The sequence below is a fragment of the Ostrinia nubilalis genome, chromosome 19 (assembly GCF_963855985.1).
Source record: "Ostrinia nubilalis chromosome 19, ilOstNubi1.1, whole genome shotgun sequence".
NCBI classification, from domain to species: Eukaryota; Metazoa; Arthropoda; class Insecta; order Lepidoptera; family Crambidae; genus Ostrinia; species Ostrinia nubilalis.
The window spans coordinates 1,449,368-1,470,081 of NC_087106.1; the positions used below are offsets into that span (position 1 = coordinate 1,449,368).

The window sequence follows — 20,714 nt, forward strand, 5'->3', positions numbered from 1 at the left end:
ACAAAAGGATTTTCCCGCTAATTCCTGTTCCCGTGGGAATTCCTAAGTATACTATAACCTGCCCAGGTGTATGAAGAATAATTGTACCAAGTTTCGTTAAAATCCGTCGAGTAGTTTTTGTTTCTATAAGGAACATACAGACGGACAGAATTCTATACATGAAATATATTTTCAAAATAACTATCAGGGGGTGATTAGTGATCGATACTGATGCCAAAAATGCAATCAGTAAAATTTTTGTCTGTCTGTCTGTCCGTCTGTCTGTCCGTCTGTATGTTCCTTATAGAAACAAAAACTACTCGACGGATTTTAACGAAACTTGGTACAATTATTCTTCATACACCTGGGCAGGTTATAGTTTACTTAGGAATTCCCACGGGAACAGGAATTAGCGGGAAAATCCTTTTGTATGAAAAATCTAAACGCTTAACGGAAGTTAGACGCTTGAAATTTGGCATGTAGGTACCTTAGTAAACTTAAAGCTTATTTACAACAAGTAATTACCGAAATTCCCACGGGAATTAGCGGGAAAATCCTTTTGTATGAAAAACCTAAACCGCTTAAGTTGACCTGAAGTGATGCAGTGACCGCGCGCTCTCCGCCCTCTATCTCGAAAACGGTTCACCGTATAAAAAATTTTTTTAAACAAAATTTGTAGAGAATTTAGTATTCTACAATATTGATAATAAATACAAATAGCAAAAAACCCATAGGAAATGAGATATTTCCAAAAAAAGCGCAAAAAACCGATTTTTGTGACCTTTGACCTTAAAATTTAATAGTTGCTTACACCCTACCATATGTAGGTTTTGAGACAACTTTTAGGGTGTCAATATACAAGTATTTACAGACTTACAGCTGGGTATCTCTAATTCCGAGATTCTTACCTAATTTAAGCTTAAATGACTGGACTAATATCATTCATCTGAGGAATGAAATGTTTCGAAAATTACGTAGACCGTAATATGGACATTAATTGTATGGAAAACTGAACCATGTTTTTTAAAATACATTTTCACAATTTGCAAGCGTTGTTCTGAAGTAATTATATTTAATTAGGAAATGCCAAAACCTACTGTCCACAAAATAATGTACCACCAACTATCAAATTAACTATCACTAGAAACAGTGTAACCAATTTAAAGTTACCTCTAAAAAAACACCCGTTACATGTGGAAATCTTTTAGATGGGCTGTTACTATTGCCTGCTAATAATTTTAGAAATAGGACTAACTAGCGGCCGCCCGCGACTTCGTACGCGTAGACCTCGTTTTACCCCCGAACTAATTCGTAAAATCTGTTGTTAGATATCATCTTGATAGATGGCGTTTCACGGCTTTCCCCGCATGAATATTTACGAACGTCAAAAACAGTAGTTTGTCCAGCGCTGTAGATTTTAACCAATGACGATAGATGGCGCTTTTTAGACACGTCTTATTTATTTATTGAAATTTATTTGTCACATATCGTCAAAAATTATAGCCTATATGTTAACCTGGGTTATAATACTGTAAAGTTTCAACAACATCCGTTCAGTAGTTTTTGCGTGAAAGAGTAACAAACATCCAGACATGCAGACATCCACACAAACTTTCGCATTTATAATATTAGTAGGAGGATGTCATAATACCGTATTCCGTACGTCTAATATTCACTTAAAGTAAGCTGACTCGTATTAAGTTAATGCTTACTGTAGTGTATGAGTAGTACGAGTATTTTCTTAATTATTTTTAAATTTTCGCGTTGCAATTTAATTATTTTAAAAGGTTTGATACGTGGTTAAATATTACCTGTTTTTGCCTGACGTTTAGACCGGGTTACACCGGCCGCGGAGCGTCGAGTAAGGCTGAGTTGCACCACCTAACTTTGACTGTAGCTTTGACGATAACCGGTGTATTTTGTAGGAAGTTTGACAGATTTTTGACGTTTGTTAAAGTTAAAGTAAAGATGGTGCAACCCAGCCTAAGATTTTTTTTAAAAGTAACTTGATTGTCACCGGTCATTCGCTATGCACTGGGGGGAAAGTCGATCCATAACTTCGAACTCCTTCTATGTTCTTCTGATTAATTTCATGTCCGGTCTAATAACAATGTCCCCTGGGACAAACTTGACCTTTACTGGTTAAGTCTTTAGTGGACAAGCTGTAGATCCTGGCTACACAGGAGTTGCAACGGCGGGAACAAGAGGTGGGAATAGTCCCGTACTCACTATCATCATCATCTCAGCCATAGGACGTCCACTGCTGAACATAGGCCTCTCCCAATGCTTTCCATGTTGCCCGGTTGGTAGAGGCCTTCCTGCTACCTTTATGATGTCATCGGTCCACCTGGTGGACGTCCCACGCTGCGTTTTTTTTATGCTAGACAAGGCAGGTATTTGACCGCAATCGCACCTGGTGTTAAGTGAGATGCAGTCTAGGATGGAACATATCTGCCCTATAAGTGCCTATTCACTCTCGCCTTGAAAACGCCCGGATTATAGTGTTCAGGAAATACAGCAGCAGGCAGCGAATTTCAGTCCCTAGCTGTTCGCATTATAAACGAGTCGTCGAAGCGCTTAGTGCGAGCTGGTGGAATGTCGACAATGTAGGGATGGTTTTCTGGTACGCGGCCTCCACTCCAGAACCTCGCTGCCCCATCGGCCGTCAGTCCTGTATTATTGGCATTATAATGGCCTATTTTTGTTTATTATGGCGGGATCGGGTGTGCGAAGGCATTCACTAGTTTCCCTTACTAATCGTGGACCCGCCCCAGCGCTCCGATAATGTTCCGATTGCGTGTATCGCTTCGTATATCAGCTAAATAACTTTCCTTTAGTTTTCGTTTTCACACATCATTATGGTCGAGATTGTATTAGCCGTTGGTAATGTGGGATACATAGCATCAATTTTGGATACAGGGTGTTTTAGAATATAGATAACTTCAAAATGTTTCACCAGATAAGTGTTTTTTTTTCGGTGATTGGTGTTTTTTTTCGGATTTATTTATGTAATTATGTTGTATGTATATTTTTTTGTGTGTGTGTTTTTATAATTGACGATTAAGTAAAAAAAGATGTGCAAACTTTAACATATTGTTTCAAATACATAAGTACCTACTAGGTTTTATTTCGAAAAACATCTATTTTATACACCACCTTCTTTCTTTATTAAATGTGACACAGTGCAATCAAGAATTTTAATTTGAACCGTTCGCGTTCCCAAATTTGGTGCCCATAGTTTTTGGGCAAAAACGTAGCCTCAAATTGAAACTTGGTCGCTCGACATTGAAATTCGCGAACATTCTAACGTTCGCAAAAAGTCTATTAGCTACCAAACTCAATCACCATTACGTTGGAAGCCACACGGCGCTTTAGAATGAACCATTGTAACGGTTCAGTAGCATGTTCAACGGTTATATGGGGCTACTTTTAAACTTCTCGCTTTTGTGAACTGGTGTAGTTCTTAAAGTATAGGAAAACAACCTAGACATTTAGGTATATAGGTTATGTAGACATGCGCGTAGAAATTGAAGTAGGAATAATTAGTATTTAATATTTAAACTGCGGCCCGTAGTTTCTTTAATAAAAAATAACTATTTCAACCTCTCGCGATTTACCCTGTATCATTTATTTATAGACTATGTAGTCCGTCCGTGGTATAGCGTAGCACAGCACAAATGACTGCGTAGAGCCGTAGAGCTGTCGCTACGATTCGTAGTAATGTCGTAGTACTTGTGGACTACGAATACGCTACGTGAATGTTCGTAACTCTACGCGCATACTATGGTATGGACTATGGATCCCTAGAGATATGCCTAATTATTACAAGAATTGTAGACTGTGTTCATTCGTAGAATATTACACTGCCCAACAAATTTAAACTTTTTAAAATTTTCCAAGAATATTATTATTATGTTTCAAGTATTATGGTGTGCTAATTTCAAAAATCACACCAGAATTTGCGTAGCAGCTCTAGTTTTCGAGATTTTTCATTCTACCCGCATTGAAGGTGACGGAGCATTATTCGTCAAATTTAAACGGGTACATTAAAAAAAATCGCAATTAAAACAATGGCTACGAAGGGAAGACGTTGTTTAAACGATCCAAATAGTTTTTGTGTTATTTGTGGCTTATATACCTTCGCAAAGTATCGTAAATCCATCACGGCCTTCGTTAAATCTGCGTACTTTAAAACTACTTTTATATTAACATTTCTTTGGTATTGAAAAAACTGAAGTATGAAAAGCATAGCTGGAAAATCTGTGTAGATGTGAAAATAGTGAATTTTCGCTTAGGACAACAGGCAGGTTATACTAAGTATTCATGTTTCATATGTTTATGGGACAGCCGCGACAAAAACAAACATTGGACTCCAAGAGTGTGGCTACTAAGTGAGTCAGTAACTGATGCTAAACAAAATGTAATAAATCGACCTTTAGTTCATCAAGACCGAACTTTATTGCCACCACTCCATATAAAACTTGGTATTAAAGCAGTTTGTAAAAACCCTCAATAAAGATGGCAAATGTTTTGCTTATCTGTCTAAAAAAAATACTGGATTGAACAATGAAAAGTTAAAAGCAGGCATTTTCGATGGACCACAGTTTAGACAACTGATAAAAGACCCAACCTTTGTGGAATCTATGAACGAACTTGAAAAGCGAACCTGGAAATGTTTCGTTTTAGTTATTCAAAATTTTCTTGGGATTCATGAATCAGATAACGATTTCCAATTAATTAATATTATGTTGTCTAATTTGAAAGACTTAGGATGTAACATGAGCATTAAACTGCATTATTTACATTCTCATTTGGATCGATTTCCCGATAACCTTGGAGATGGAAGGTGAAAGGTTTCACCAAGATATTCGCACTATGGAAAAACGTTACCAAGGCAGATGGGACATACATATCATGGCCAATTACTGCTGGAATCTTTGTCGGGATCTGATACAGGCACAGCATTCAAGAAAATCTAATAAAAGACATTTTTTTCCTCAACCACAGTTGCTGTTTTAAATAAAGTACGTAAAAAATCGTATTTTTGTAATAATTTTTAACTTGGGTATAAAATGAAAACTAGAGCTGCTAGAAAGAAACCAATGGTATTTTCGTAATCAGCACACTTCATTTTACTGAAAACAAACAAAAAGTCTCTGGAAAATTTTTCAGTGTTGACCAGTGTTATTATTGTAGAATAATAAATTATGTAGCGTCGTAGCGCTAACGCTACGGTTCGTAGTATGGCGTAGTACTCGTAGACTTCAAATACGCTACACATGGGTCCCAATAGGTCAACACATGTCTCATTAGAACCAACTTTGGAATATTATTATGTTATTGAGGCTACTTTCAACAATTATACAAACTTGTCAGCCTCTTTTCCAAATGTTTTTGAGATATCTAATAGGCTTCTGGCTTGGAAGTTTTTTAATTTACTTTAAAACTTTTTAATTATCTTCTGCTTTAATTTTATTTTGATAGTAATAATTTCTAATACGTAAATTCCGTTCGTCTAATCTACATATTTTATGTGACATAAAAATTAGTTCTAGCTATAAGACAAGGACTCGTCAAAAAATTATTAGGTAGGTATTTCAATTAGGCTTAATCTTAATTAAAGATATTTGATTATTCTGAAATCAGTAATTAGGCAATATGCTTCAAGATAAGAAATAATAGGCTAAAACTAATTTACCAAAAACTTAATAAAAGTTCTTTGTAAATTGCTCAATTAAGAACAAAAATAAATCTTTAATATACGGTTTTGTCATTATAACGTTTGAGATTTTGGGTTTGATTACCTAACAATGTATTAAATATATTAAAACTAGCTTTTGCCCACGGCTTCGCCCGCGTGAAATTAAATTGGTTACAAATCGTTGTAAATTATAGCCTACTCGTATATGTTATTCCGATGTATGAACAATAATACAGTAAAGTTTCATCAAAATCCGTTCAGCAAGTTTTTGCGTGAAAGAGTAACAAACATACATCGCATTTACAATATTTAGTAGAATAGTTTTATTTCACACTTTTATTTTATTTGCTTTTTACGAATATTCAGTTTAAAAAATAACTAATTTGTGCTGTAATAATATAGGTACTGGCTTAGTTTAAACTGGCCTACATTTTAATTTCATTAGACTAGCATTTTCCTGCGGTTTTGCTCACGTTTCAGTGCATCAAAGCATTTTATAAACACGTATAGAGCACCTTTACACCGCACAAACAAATTGACTTTTCAAAGCAAGGACTTAAAAAGTAGGTTAACTGGAGTTCAAGTAGTCTGCCATGAAGTGGGTTGTGTTAACTAACATGTTAATGAATTACAGTGTGAGTTAACTGAGTAAACTTAATTTAAATTATAAAACGTAAGTTATTAAAAAGTGTTGAAGCATACATTTGAACTTAGTACTTAAATGTTATGACACTGTCGCCCGTATTCAAAACGATGCTTGCTTAAGTGAAGCAGCAATTCAAACGCACAGCGTTGAATAGAGCACTGTGATTGGTTCGTGTGTGACCCTGTGCATCCACGCGCTCTGTGAGACCTCATAGTAATGTTTGTGAATACGGGCGTGTGTCGCAAAGGGGTTTAATATAATTTATAAATTGCTTAACAAATATTATCATTTACTTAGCTTCAGACCGCTGCATCGCCCGCGTGAAAATTTGCGCTTTCACTCCTAAACCACTGAACCGATTTTGATGAAATTTGGCATAGAGATAGTTTGAGTCCCGGGAAAGGATAAATAAGGATAGTTTTTATCTTGGTTTTTGAAACAGGGACGCGCGCGATAAAGTTTTTCTGTGACAGACAAAATTCCACACGGGCGAAGCCGCCTGCGGGCGGAAAGCTAGCTAGTATTAAATAATACATGTTTGATTAACATACTCTAAGGCTGGGTTGCACCAGCTTACTTTGACTTTGACAAACGTCAAAAATCTATCCCATCAAAAACAATACTTGTCAAAAAAACCAAGTCTCGCAACTCAGTTGTTCTACGGTAAAAAGTTGTGAGATCCATGTAATATCAAGTCCAGGCCAGGAAATCTTTAACGTTTTACATAAATTATTGACTTGGCCATCGCACTAAATAATTTAATTTACACGTGTTTTCATGCGATGGCCAAGTCAATATTTATGTAAAACGTTAAAGATTTCCTGGCCTGGACTTGGTATTACATGGATCTCACAACTTTTTACTGTAGAACAACTGAGTTGCGAGACTTGGTTTTTTTGACAAGTATTGTTTTTGATGGGATCTCATTTCTTTTTGTATTTTGTAGACAGCAGTTATGTATCTAGAAAACTGGACCGAAATTGAAAAATTTTACTCGACTTGGCGGTTGCGCTACCGTGCCCCCAAATATTTTAGTTTTTCCTTGATTCATACACCAAACACTACTTATATTCCAAACTAGCTTTCCGCCCGCGGCTTCGCCCGCGTGGAATTTTGTCTGTCACAGAAAAACTTTATCGCGCGCGTCCCTGTTTCAAAAACCGGGATAAAAACTATCCTATGTTCTTTCCCGGGACTCAAACTATCTCTATGCCAAATTTCATCAAAATCGGTTGCGAGGTTTAAGCGGGAAAGCGTAACAGACAGACAGACAGACAGAGTTACTTTCGCATTTATAATATTAGTTGGGATTTGAAGCTTCTAGGTCTGCTAGAAGTGCCTTAGAGTTTTGATGATCGGTGAGTCAGTGAGTCAGTGAGTCAGTGAGTGACAAAATTAAGTAACTTTGACCCGTTATAATTCTTAAACTACTGGTTCAAATTGAATGAAATTTTAAATATACCGTGTCTTTACAATGCCTGCATAGCTAATGAAAATTCAGCCTTCTAGTTTTATCCACAACGAAGTTACAGGCGGTCGAAAATGGCCTGAATTGCTTCGAGAAAAGGATGGTACGGCCGTGCCGCTTTTTTGCTCGACTTGGTGGGGGCACTGCCGTGCCCCCAGATCAAACTCCATACAAAAAACACCGGTTATCGTATAAACTGCCTCAGCCTTATAGAATAAACTGGTTTTAATCTACCAAACGAAATCATACGTAAGATTTGTTACTCGGATACACGAGAACTTCAAAGGGCCCTGGAAACTCGAAATATGTCAGATATTCCCAAGTCTTTCGATAAAGCGAGCGTTGAAACATGTTTACTTGTGTTATATGTATATATTTATAGTGGGACAATTGCTATGACTTTGTCTCGTTAAAGTACTTTGCTGTTTACATACACTGATAATATCATATATCTATAAAAGCGAAAGGTCACTGACTGACTGAATTACTCACTCATCACGAAATCTTAGAACCGACAAGTGCTAGGAGTCTCAAATTTTGCATGGGGGTTCCTTTTAGAACGTAGGTGCTCACTATGACGGGATTTTGCAAAATTCAACCACGCGTACGAAGTCGCGGGCGGCCGCTAGTAGTTAATATAGGTAGTTTTTTATAGCAACAACTAATAAATTTGAGTTTGGTAATGTAGGGTAATGCTATTTTGGGATAGTTATTTGTTGTTGTTACTTATCAGGGACGGGACGCCCTACTCGAACACAAATTGGCACTTTAATCTTTAATAATTTGCAAATAGATCCCTAAATGGAAAAAAATGTCTCAGAATGGTAATCACTTATCATCAGGTGATCCGTCTGCTCGTTTGCCTCCTGTCACATAGAAAATAAAAGAAAACTCTAAGCCATTTTATAAGACCTATCCAACGATACCCCATACGATGGTGTAGAAGATGAAAAAAAAACTACATGTGGGGGAGCAACACTAAAAATATTTTTTTTTATTTCACCGTTTTGTCAGCGAGATTAATATAACCTCCACAAAGTACAGCTCCCTAGTGGCAATAGTTTCCAAGCAAAACCTCGGACAGACAGACAGACATAATATCAAAACTCTAAGGGTTCCTTGACAGGACTACGGAACCCCAAAAAAGGACAATTGTTTGTTGTTTGACTTAAAATGAAGGAAGAGTATCTTTTGAATATTTTTTATTATTTATATGCTTGTTATTGTACACCATTTGTGGCTTCCTCGCCATTTGAAAACAGTTTCATTATTTATTACCTTTCTTTTACGGGGAAAAACGCTGGAACTTTTAATGTAACTCGTAGGACGCACAAAGTGAGGGTATTTAAAATTAATCGCTCTTTTTATTCATCTAAAACAACAACTTCTGTGTTAAAACTTTTCAGCGTGAGTTTCGGAATTTTTCTTTATTTTTTTAATATACGCAAAAGAGAATGGATTTTTCGATGAAAATTCCGGGAAAATAAGCAACGATATGTTTAGGAAATTAGGTTATATTGCAAATGTTAAAGTTTGGTGGTACCAAGTTCATTTTATTACATTATCAGATTGTTTTAAAATAAATGGAAACTTTGTAGTTTAATGTGTGTAGTAATTACTATTTTGTGTAGATTTTTTTAGCTTTTAACGTTTTTTATTTATAATTAATTAGTTTATAAACTTAGTGGCTTTAAGTGACTCGCTTTGGCGTTATATGGAGATTTATGTCAAGCAGACGACTTTTATTGGTTAATAGTGAATAAAAGTTGATATCAAAAGTACTTACTAGATTTTTTTTATGTGTAGGTACAGAATGTACAGAATTATATTGAATTTTTCTGTTTCTGTGGTTTTCGTTCATAATGTAATAAGCCCAAACCAATTTTACTCAAACCCGGTATATTGTCGGTTTAATTTTATTAAACGGAAACAGAAATAATTCGACTGTAAAAATTAACTATTCTGCTTCACCAAACGGCAGGGCCTGGACGCAGGCCGCTACCAACCACCAAACATAACCCTACTATTTTTTACAAATCAATTTGATAAAGGTGAAGGTCCCGGGAAGTATCTGGATGCGGGTAACGCCGGACCGGTCGTTGTAGAAATCATTGGGGAAGGCCTTTGTCCAGCAGTGGACGTTATTTGGGTGAAACCAACAAATGAATTAGAAAAATACTCGTAGTAATTATTTATTTTATTGAAGTATTTATTTTTATTTTTCTTTATTCAGAAAACCACAGCTCTTTATAATAATTTTTAATAATGGAGAATTTCAGACATAAATACACACTTATCTTAAAGGATGATGGGCACTAATGTATGGAAAGTGGTACCCGCTCCAATAGCCATAACCAATATATATTTTAAAAGGCCTTTAGATGTAGGAAAATGTCTGCTATGGGGCCAGTTCTAATTCACGTTTTGAAAGCAGTAATTCCACTAAGTATTATAATGAAAGTATAACACAATCATCCATGTATACGAGTATGTATTATGACTACAATCTATTAATATAACTAAAAGAAGCATTGAAAAGGAAAGGATTATACCTACGATGAACTACCCAAGCTATTAGCCCTTTATTCGCTTTCATCATCAATATCATCATCATTATCATTTTAGCCATAGGACGTCCAGTTGAACATAGGCCTCCCCCAATGATTTCCACAATGGCCGGTAGATGGCGGCCTGCATCCAGCGCCTTCCCGCTACCTTTATGAGGTCGTCGGTCCATCTTGTGGGTGGACTTATTGGGTCTTGTGGGTTTATTCGCTTTAGCAACCCATAATAAAACCCTTAAGAAGTAATAAAACTTTAACCCCTTTATTAATAAAAGTTACACCCTAGTTGAACTCTGGCTTAAATTGTCATTTGGTATGGAAATGTCATTTTAATCCAAGGTTCTTCCTAGGTGTAACTTTTTATTAATAAGGGGGTTGTACTTCTTTAAATAAAAATATTTATTTCACAATTATCCCCATCAATAATTATAGAGTTAAGGAAGGATGCTGGAGCAGTAAACCGCTCCTGCCTCGCATAACCTAAGTACCATACGATGGACACGTATGATACTTCTTCTTCTTCTTCCTCGGTCCCTCACTGATGAGGATCGCGACCACAGATAGTGTTCCTCCACAGACTGCGGTCATAAGCTGTGTGGACCGCACGATGCAAACTCCCGCCCACCGTCTTCCTCACCGCGTCCGACCATCTCGTCGGTGCTCTGCCCCGAGCGCGTCCCCCTTCATACTGTATGATACTTAGGTTACACAAAAAGTATCTTTATCTTCGAACACAACCAGATCTGAGGCTGGTGGCTATAGTAAATGTTGTTCGTCTTGGTAAGACCTTTCAAATGACACTACAAACATAACTATTAGAGCCGGGTACCATTCTGCAAAAAAGTATGTATGTATAGCTTCGTACACAACCAGATCTGAGGCTGGTGGTCATAGTAAAAGTTGTTCATCTTGGTAAGACCTTTCAAACGATACTAGACACATATCTATTGGAGCCGGGTACCATTTTGCCCATTGTCCTTTACGCAAAAATAATTATTTTTGCATGCGACATGCGACATGAAGCGACTTATGCCCGTTTTCACCATCAATCCCTAATTTTTAAGTGACCCCTATGGTAACACATACTAACCGGAATTTTGTTTTCATAAATTAAGGATTGATGGTGAAAATGGGCATAAGTATCCTAACGGTGTGTTGATATTAGACTGAACTACATAATCGAGCAGTCAGTAATTCGATTTATTCTTTTTCACACTAAAAAAAATGGAAATACAATGTCACACTCACCCACCACTATAGATGCAGTTCACTACTAAACAAAAAAAAGCTAACGTCAATTACCGAGATTTTTTCAAACATTGCAAACCCGGTTCCGAACAAACAGCCGGTCTACAAATAAAGGGCCAGTTAGCCCGATCACAACGGTTTTCCCGGTTTTTATTGTCGACCCGGAAAAGTTTATTTTAATTCCCCTTTTTTACAACCCATTCGATCTGCTGCAATCGATTTGTAGGGCAAATGTACGGTTTACGATCACTCTGTAATGCCCACGGGCCGCGGTATACAGGGCGTCTGGGGGATTTTAAAGTCTTCACCTTTGTCCTACTTTTAGGGCTGGCACTTAATGCATTGAGATGTAAAATATATAAATAGATTTATATGTCCCTTGCTACTTGCTACACTTCAGATCAATACGATAGTTTACCAATATCTTTGAACCTCAGCCTGGCAAGAACACGGATATTTCTATAATAACTAGCGACCGCCCGCGACTTCGTACGCGTGGACCCCGTTTTACCCCCTTAGGGATTGAACTTTGCAAATCTCGCCGTAAAATCCATTTTTAAACTTCAACGAACATTAAAAAAAATTGGTAAAATTGATCCAGGCGTTGTTGAGTTATGCGCTTACCAAGACATTTTGCGATTCATTTTTAGAGTAGTATTGGAAATACGGAAATCTTAATAATATTAAAAATTCACTTGCTATAATTTTTCATAGCCCATTTTTAGCTATCTTTATTTTTGACCTCGTGGCTAGGCTTCCGTGAATAAATATGATTTTTATTAAATAAATTCAAATCTTTTGTGAGTTGGTCGCTTTAAAAAAATTTGTTTAAATACGTCGGTTGTACAAACAAAGATACTCGCTCGAGAGCCTTTAGGGTAATTCAAGTGCAATCTGTCATTTCAATCTATTCTATTTGTCATTTAGCTTGTTTAATCTGTGCTGAATAAAGTGCACAATATTTAAGCAGGATATGGTTGCACGCGGATTTTTAGAGAGTTAAATCTTTTGGCCAATAGAAAACGTCATAATAGTTATTATATGAACTGGGATTGGTCAATGACTTTTGAAATTAAAATCCGATGGCCTGAAAAAATCGGTTTTCCAACAAACGTCAGTTACGCGCAAGGAGGTTTAGCTATTTATCCATCGAAGTTAATAAGGGAGAAGACATAAGACTAATTTTATTATTTGCCTGCCGCGACCCGGTTTTTACGAACAATGACGATGACGAACGATGAACCAGTAACGAGGAGCACACTTAGCAATGCTTCCAGGTTGCGCCTCGGTATCAATTAAGTAACATTTTCCGTTAAGTTTACTTTATGGCCAACTAAAGGACTTTTGCCGTCTCCATGGACAAACTCGAAGTATGATAACTACAGTCATTGTCAAAATTTTGCACTGCCATTGCCGCTGGATACCATATATCGCTACTATATTCATAGATAATAGACTTTCAGTTAATCGTCAAAATTGACATTGTTTTTTAAATAACAACAAAAATGGTATGAATTTTTAAATGTGATATTTTTATAAAGGTAAGTCCCCAAAACAACATTTGATAGCCTATTTTCTTTCGTTGGCATCTAAGTTCCTGTTTTCTACATATATGTTACTACTACCTATTGGATAAGTAACTAAGAACTTTGTCGTTTATTCCATGTGAACAAAATCCCTAAAAGCCCATTTGTAATAATATTCTTACTAAACACTGCTGAAAAAGGACTAAACTTCTGAGCTATGAACGTATAATCCAGTAGCATTAAGTAGGTAGGTACGTATAGCGACGTTGGAACTTGATATAGAAGTTAGCTGTTTTATATTTTTTTTCACAGCAGAAATCTTTATCTTTGATCTTAATATCTGATCGTACGTATTGTCTTTTAAAATATTACATTTGCCTAAATAAAAATAACCGACCTGCTGCTTATGTAAATTATAATTGTGTCGCTTAACTTCAAACTCGGATAAATCCAATTCTTAGATTTTTTGAGATTTTGGTGTCAAATCAAAGAGAAAAAAAATATCTTTTAAACATTTTTATCAGTCGTGTATAAATCAGCGTGGTTCTTGAGAAATAAGCCGTTAAAGTCGTAATATTTTATCTAAGAGAGATAGATCCATGAGACATTTTTTTTCAAACGTAGCTAAGTCCATGAGAGCCAATCAGGTAATTGCGTTTCTTCAACATGGCCGCCAGTTGACGAAAACTCAGCGACCAGCGGCACCATGCGCTCCCGCTTTTTAATGTTTATTTGCGATATTCAGACAGTTCCCATGGATATTATATTAAAATTGTGTCACCAACTAAAGCCCGCAAGCGGCTTAATATAAAAGTTCGCCTTAGGAAAGAGGAAAAAGCGAAAACTCGGTAAATTTGAAATACCTATCCCTGTGCGGCGTTTGGAATTTTGAGTTGGCACTAGTGTTGTGTTAACTATTTTCGATTATTATTTTGTCCTTCTAATGTTACAGAATATTTTGGACATAAGTATGTTTATGACATACCTACCTAATATTGAGTACATTTCTTTTTCTGATCAAATTTGTGTAGGTATGTTCATGTAAGTTTTAGAATATAAGACATGCTTTGTGGAGTTGGGTCGTCTGGATATGTTTTGCAGTTTTTTGCTAAATATAATAAATTTGTAAATGTAATTATGTGAAATAAAATATTGATCTATTTAAATGATTTATAATAACCTAATTTTTTTTTCCTTTAAGTTAGGGGCTGGAAACGCACTTTAGCTAATTGGGCATAATGGGCATTGTTGGTGGAATTGAAAAATGTATTATAAAAAATGCTTTAATATTGAAAATGTGATAGGGCGACCAATTCACGAAGAAGAAATTGAAAAAGATGACTGAAGAAATATTGAATTTTGTTTAAAATTATTAAATTGGGTACTTCCTATTTTTATAAAATAAAAACTAGATTTTCTTATTTTGTTTTATTATTCTATTCAGTTTGCTGCTACTAATTTGACTGTCGATGGTAGGTATACCGTGATTTCGTCACTACCACATGTGCTACCACATCCCTAGCTCTAATCGTGTTTTTTCATAACTAGATAAATCCGTATCTATTAAATCAAAATTAGATAAAATCCTCATTGCGTTTTTTCAAAGTTGGATAAATTGCATTCCATTATATCAAATGAAGGTAAATCCAAACTAAATATTAAATTTTTGGGAGAATGCGTGATTTAAATACTGAAATGAATAAACAGGATCATTTATTTCAATAGTAGCGCCATAATAAAAAAAAACTGCCTTTTAATTCATGAAAATAAGACTATAAACACTTTTTATTAAATATCTCCGAACAGGGTAGAGTGGATTTATCCGAGTTTGAAGTTAAGCGACACAATTATTTATAACCCTACTTACAATGCATAACAATCATAATTAGGTATTATAACCCTACTTAACAATGCATAACAATCATAAGATAGTTTGGCGTATAAGTAGGTAGGTAGGTACTATCTAGGCCGAAGGTGGAAGCGATCGACCCGGAAATATTCTCAACCATCTCAACTATCATAATATGTATTTAGAACAGTCCCTCCTTACCAATGATATTATAGATAATACCATTGCTCCTTACCATCAATGCAATCGAGCAGACAAAGGACATTGATAAAAATCGCCCTAAGATTTTCAAAGACTTAGTATGTACCATAATTTTATGTATATTTTATTTATTTACTTGCAAGTGTCCAAACCTATCGGACAAGTTGCAGTTCGAAAAAATATTTTAAAAGTATTTAAACGAAATCAAAGTCACCGACATATTGACAGAGCAGAGACAGAGATGCGCTTTTTTAATTCGATTTAAGTAAATAATGGTATGATCGATTAGACTAGAGTCTAATCATTAGACCTTTAGACGGGCGCAGATCCGCCGCGCCCGCAGCGCTTCAGTGGATTATTGCATTTTATGTATATTTCGTCCATTTGCGACGACACTGTGATATATCAAAAACAGTGGTTTTACAGAAATCGACTTTTTAACTTTTGAATGACCATAACTCTTAAAATAAGGTTAGGATTACCTAATTGTGTATGAAACGTTTAAAGATTAACTATTAATGAATTTAAATATTTATAGTAAGACATAACTTTGCGTCTAAATTGATGAAATTATAGCGATTGAAAAAAAAAGAGACAACTTATCACGTTATTCTAGTAAAAAATAATATTTTGAAGATGGTAAGTTCAGTTGTCACGTTGTAGATGATATAAAAAATATATTTATATAAGTCATTATTTAGATAAAACGTTGATCTTGAAAAACATTTTTTTATTTTACTAACATTACAATCAGTAAAAATGAGGTAATTATTGGAACAGGCGAATATTTCGCTTTGCCATGTTAAATTTCACTTATAAAAATATTATCTAAGTAGACAGACAGTTGTATACATACAATATTTAAGTTCACATTAAGTTTTCTTATTCTAAAACCTAATACTTATCAAAATAAACGAAAAACTCTCAAAAGTAAAACCTCGTAAACTACTACAAAAAAACACAGTAAGAGAAACTGTACTAAGTATGTATGTATGCAGAAAAAAGAATTGTAGGTACCTACTAGGTTAGTAAATAGATGTTTTTTAACAGACTAGTTATGACAATTTAATCCTAAAACTATCAACGCAAAAATCGCCGTCTCCGGCGCATAAAATGGCAAAAAAGCGACATTTTGGTACCTTTTAGGGTCTTTTAATTTTTTATACTTATTTAAAATTAAATTTATAAAAGATATTTAAATAATGTATTAATAGTGAAAAATAACAACCACTATTATTTTATAAATAATGTAGCCATTTTATTGGCGTAGTTTTTCTGCAATAGTTATACCTATTGCAATATTATTATACAAAACAATGTTGCGCCCGCCAAAGTAAATTTGGGCAAGATGCGATAAAATTCCATCAATTGCTGATGATCTGTAATTATATAAAAATTTTTTGCAGAAAGCAAAACATAGCCAATACAGCTAAGTAACATTGAATAATTACATAATAATAAATAAATAAATATCTGGGGTCATCCAACGCATTGCTATTCTAGCATAATTCTACTAATAGATAATTTTGTTAGCTATCGTCTTAGATTAAGCTAATCTAAGGCATACAATAGATAATATAAAATATTTTGCTTGTTGTGTCTATAAAAACAGACAGTCGTATAAGTATGTTTTATTTGCACTGTATTTCTAGTATTTGAACTATTCTTCAAAACGAATGTATGTTTATCAGTCTATATCTACTCATATTAGTTCCGACGTTATTGTAGCTCAAAGAGACCCTTTCATAGCGCTCGCATAGCGCTGTTAGTCATGTTGTCGGATTAGGTTGTGGAATTCCTTCAGGCAGTGCATCGCCACAAATGTTAACCTTTGCTTCTTTGCATTGCTAGTCCCCATCTGTAATGATATCTGGAGTTTAGTATTACTGTTTAGCGTATACAACGTGACAAGTAGATATACCATTCAATTTCAATAACATGTATTCTGCAATAACAGAACATCAACAAATGACCTAAAACATATTTCCAATATAGGAAAAATTTTCATCATCTACAACGTTACTAGTTAAGATGTCCCGATGATACTTCGATTTTCTTACAAGAATAACGTGACATATAAATAATTTATCTTTTACTTTGCTTTTTGTTTTAGAAGAACACTGTGATAAGTATGACGTGCCACATTGTCGAATAAAATAAAAATATTTTAAAAACTTACCTTTGTCATCAATACTGCGGTATCCTCGAGATGTCACGTTTTTCTTAAAAACGAAGAGCACCTCACATCTCAAAGCGCAGGTGGCAACTGAACTGTCACAGTGTCGAAGCTAACTAGATCGCCGAACGAGCCAGCGCTATAACGTAATATTTTGTCTCTTTCTCTCATAGTATTGTTGTTTTTGGAGTAACAAATACCCTGTTTTTGGAGATAAAAGAACGCAAGATCGCGGTTCAGAATTTCGGTAAAACAAAAAATCGTATATGTCGAGATGTCACAGTGTCGTCGCAAATGGGCGATTTAATCACATTTATTTACCTACATTTACATTTTTACTCTTTTCTTTAAGTGTAGACACTGTTTATGTATAAGTCCACTATTGCATGCCGTGGCAACCTATAATTAAGGCAGCACTTAGATTAAGTTAAATACGTTGTAAATATTGATTGTCTTCCAGTGTATGTCTTGTTGGTTGTCCTATTAAATAAATAAAATAAATATTTATAGCAACACAATGTTTAAAAATAAAATTTTTCAAAAACGATCAATTTAATCGATTATGTCTATTCTAAATGGACATCCCTATTTGTTAGTCAAATTGTCATTCACTCGCATCACCTTTTCTCTCTCACTCACTCTTGCTGTGTTGCTGTCTTGCTTGATCCTTCTTTGTGATTCGTTTGTGTTTTAGCTTTTATTTTCGGAACTTTATTAACTACAAACTTGGCTATTCAAACGGACTCTGATTGATTGCAATAACGACATACTCAGCCTGGGATTTACTGTTTTTGTGTGGCTCGGCCAAGGCTCGGCTGGTGGTTCTATGGTGTTAGAAAATGAGCAACTTAATTATACACAACAATGGGCAGCACCTCGATCGGTAAGTACCTACATTTTGCTCTGCAATCTTATGAATAAGTACTAGCCTTGCCAAACTTCTGAATTGCCATTCTCATGGCGGGTTGTCTTGAAATGAATGTTCCGCTATTATCTGTGGTTCAACCCTGGACAGTGTGGACAGCCAGGCCCGATTCGATTGTAAGAAACTAGTCGATGGTACAGCGCAATGGAGGCATGAGCGAAACAACAATTATGTTGACAATCCAGCTGGTTTTGGTGTAAATCTAAGGAATTATTTACTTTGACACTATCTCCCTGCTCTCAATGAAAGCTTGTTTTGTTTTGTTTTTTGGAACTAAGACTACTAGATTATTATTTTTTGTAACTAAGTTTGTAACACGTCATAATTAATTATTATAACAACAATGCTTATTTACTAAAGCTGTTTAACCCTACCCTCTGACCCAAAATTCTACTAACAGCACATAATATTGAATTATCATTTTTTTTATGGTTTGCGGCTCAATTTATTCAACGCACAGGAGTATGTGTGGCATGGCATGCAATGAATCTATTTATTTTTACAGGTTACAGCTCATGATCTTATATGCACAACATGTTGGACCCAAGCCCAAGATACAACACAAATGCATCTACTTCAAATCTTAGCAGAAAATGTGTGCTTTGCAGTAGAACACTAGAGCCTAGAACACGTTCACATCAGCTCATGTCCCTGAGAACTAACACTCAACATCATATTAACATCAGGAACATAATTGTGGAACGACTAACTCCATTAGAGGTAATGCACGCTAAAGTCCTTATTTAATAAAATGTTATTGGCTATACAATCAGTCTAATTCTTGTAAAGTTATTGGTTTCTGTAAATTAATACTAAAATAAAATAATTTAAGTGCGGGACATTAAAAAACTGATAATTTTTTTAAACTTATTTCTAATTATTATTATTTTTAAACAGGTTACTGCAAATGACTACATCTGTGGGGCTTGTCACTCATTATTGCAAAGAGATACCACACCTACTTCACAAGACTCTCCAGATATGCCAACCGGTGCCCCGGTAGGTCACCAACAAGTTTGTGTTGGATGTGGTTGTTCATTATTGCGAACTTGAAGTCATTGTTTGGATACAGAGAATAATCAAGATATATTAAACATTGTTCGAAATTGGATTCAACCCAGAGAGGTAAGAGCCCTGCCAGTTTTATAATACATAAAAATAATTATGCCGGTTTATTATAATAATAAAAAAGGTTTTTTCCGAATCAGCCTTCCCATCCTTCAACTCCTTCCATTGCTTTCAATCTGCCACTACTCTCATCCATACAGGTTATACAGGGTGGAAACGATAAGTGATCTCACTCGATTATTTCTAAACTACACAAGATATCGAAAAACTGGTTACTCATCCTGAAAGTGCTTCACGAGCTCTTTCTAACGGTATCAGTAAATAGTTACAGAATTAACTGGATCTATCCGAAAATTCAATGTTTTCAGCCTCCATACTAAATGTATGCCAGCCACACAATATTAAAAGTGTTATAGATCACTTATCGTTTCCACCCTGTATAATACAAATAGACTTATATTATTAAAATATTGCAATATTATTACTTACATAATATTAAACATAATTTTTACTATTATAAAGCCAGTTAAAAATTCCCTGAGCCAAATAAACTCAGTAAAGTTTTATTTATACTTCCTGCATAACAACAGACTACTCTTTTAAACTACCACTATTCTCACTCTCAATCCTCGTTCCTCATTCATCCCTTTCGTTTCCTCCATAGACCAATCATTCCTCATCATTCAGCGTTCAAATCATAAATTATCTTTCATCACTCATCTTACTATTCCGTTACACACAAAAGTCGTTAATCCTATATAAATATTGCTCTTCTTATTGTTGAACTGTGAATCTGATGTTTTATTTTATTTTCAGATTCGTCCTTCAGATCTTCTTTGCCATAGATACTATCAGAGAGCACGAATTACTACAGTTGGTGCTTATTTAATGAAGCTGAGGACCGGTGATTTCAAGGAGTACTCTTACAAAATATGTAATGAAAGCACGCAGTATGATGGAGGAACATTTCGTACCAGCACATTTAGGGTTACAACATATTAGTAGAGAGGAAGTAGCCCAAAGAAACCTTTATGTTCCAGTCTCTTTTCGGGAAGCCAGGAAACGATTTACCACAAAGAAAGGCTATTGTCATCATGGATGGTACATACATACATTTATGTGCAAAAAAGTAGCAATTATGCATACCAAAAAAAAAACTTATTCCCTATACAAATATCGGAATCTCGTTAAACCATTTATGGTACTTTGTTGTGATGGCGACATCATTGATGTATTGGGCCCATATTTAATAGAAAATGTAGAACATGACCATTAATAAATAATAAGTACCTACATACGTATTTTCATTTATACCTACATAACTGCCTACTTACCCTTGGGTCGGAATAAAGATATTTTTGGA

At 35.2% G+C, this 20,714-nt stretch overlaps 2 long non-coding RNA genes across 2 annotated transcripts; both read left to right on the top strand.

The window, feature by feature from the left end:
- The first annotated feature begins 13,561 nt into the window (after positions 1–13,561).
- On the top strand, positions 13,562–14,550 carry LOC135081250 (uncharacterized). Its single transcript, XR_010259160.1, has 2 exons — positions 13,562–13,980; positions 14,085–14,550. It is a non-coding gene; the product is annotated as an uncharacterized LOC135081250 (long non-coding RNA).
- A 3,459-nt stretch (positions 14,551–18,009) lies between these two features.
- Positions 18,010–20,256, top strand: LOC135081040 (uncharacterized). Its single transcript, XR_010259107.1, has 4 exons — positions 18,010–18,241; positions 18,789–19,003; positions 19,181–19,408; positions 20,168–20,256. It is a non-coding gene; the product is annotated as an uncharacterized LOC135081040 (long non-coding RNA).
- Positions 20,257–20,714: the final 458 nt, after the last annotated feature.